Consider the following 1,385-nt stretch of genomic DNA (forward strand, 5'->3'; position numbering starts at 1 on the left):
AACACTTATAAATGAAATCAAACTTTACTGTTAGAATTTGTAAGATGACTGCAGGGAAAATTGAAATACGTACATACCATTGTGGATAAAACAATGTTATGCACTTTTTTTTAAACCGTGCTTATGGATTATGGTTAAAAGCTTACATATAAATTATGATTTATAAATTGCCAGGAACAGGATATGTTATTTCAAGGAAGATAACTGCCCAAGATATATTATGAATGTTAGATACGTCAGTAGGTTAGAAAGATCCTGAAATCTTGCTGAATTATCACTTTTGAAACAGGGAAGGGACACAGGCTTGGATTTTTGTTTGTACGTTCAATTGCTTAAACCATTGGTTAAAATACATGCGTATGTTTCTGTTTCTCACAACAGTCTCCAATGTGACTTGCTTAATGTAGCTTACTCTGTATTCTACAATATATCCAGTCAACAGTTGTTCAAAAAGAGAATTATTAATAATTTTCATTTTAATCTATAATGTAAGCATTCATTTGTCAAGTTTGAAGCATCAATCTGTTTTAATAGTAATAACACAGGTATTACTGAGGTACATTTGTTCTAATTATATAGCATAAAAATATTTGAAAACTACACCAAAGGTCAGGAACAATTGAAAGTGGAATGCAGATTTTTCACGTCTGCCTCTTTCTCTTTTACGCATGAAATAATCTTATAGCAAAAATATGTTCCTTTATATAAACCAGTGGATGTTAAATTTCCTATTTTATGCCAGCCTTTATTCTGGAATGCAGCATTTAAGGATTGAGACAATAAGTACAAGAAAGAGTCACATCCAATTATAAAACAGAAGTTCAGAGACGACTTGAGTCCAAAAGTTGATCCTATCACTACCGGGCTTCCTTATTTTAAGAGGAATTCTTCAGCATCACAAATGTTGTGGCTTTGGCAAAGAAGAACAAAATTTGATTAGTGAAAACACTAATTCATTACAATGCATTTATACCAGTATTTACATTGCTCAGTATAGATTGCCACCTTTGGTTTTATCAGGTACCTGATTTTTTTCATAAATTTTGTTTTAAGTTTCAAGAACATCAAGCTTTGGGTGTTTAAACATTAAAACTTAAGAGCCAATAAATATTAATGAAACTGAGTAACTTCTGACACCTTTCTGATCAATGAGTGGACATTCGATATGTAGAAAATACATTGACCCAAATCCTCTTATCTAGATAGTTGAAGAATTTATGTGAGTTGGGAGATATACACACACAATCCGCTGTGGTTCTGTTCGCCGAGCTGGAAGTTTTTGTTGCAAACGTTTCGTCCCCTGTCTAGGTGACATCCTCAGTGCTTGGGAGCTTCCTGTGACGCGCTTCTGTGGTGTTTCCTCCGGCATTTATAGTGGCCTGTCC

At 33.8% G+C, this 1,385-nt stretch overlaps 1 long non-coding RNA gene across 1 annotated transcript in view; it reads right to left on the reverse strand.

Annotated features, from left to right (window-relative positions):
• Positions 1–551: 551 nt before the first annotated feature.
• Positions 552–1,385, reverse strand: part of LOC122539677 — a 6,258-nt gene continuing 5,424 nt past the window's right edge. Inside the window, exon 3 of the long non-coding RNA XR_006309146.1 lies at positions 552–910. This is a non-coding gene — a long non-coding RNA (uncharacterized LOC122539677). The remainder of the gene's footprint in view (positions 911–1,385) is intronic.

Source organism: Chiloscyllium plagiosum, chromosome 33, assembly GCF_004010195.1.
Source record: "Chiloscyllium plagiosum isolate BGI_BamShark_2017 chromosome 33, ASM401019v2, whole genome shotgun sequence".
Taxonomy (NCBI): domain Eukaryota; kingdom Metazoa; phylum Chordata; class Chondrichthyes; order Orectolobiformes; family Hemiscylliidae; genus Chiloscyllium; species Chiloscyllium plagiosum.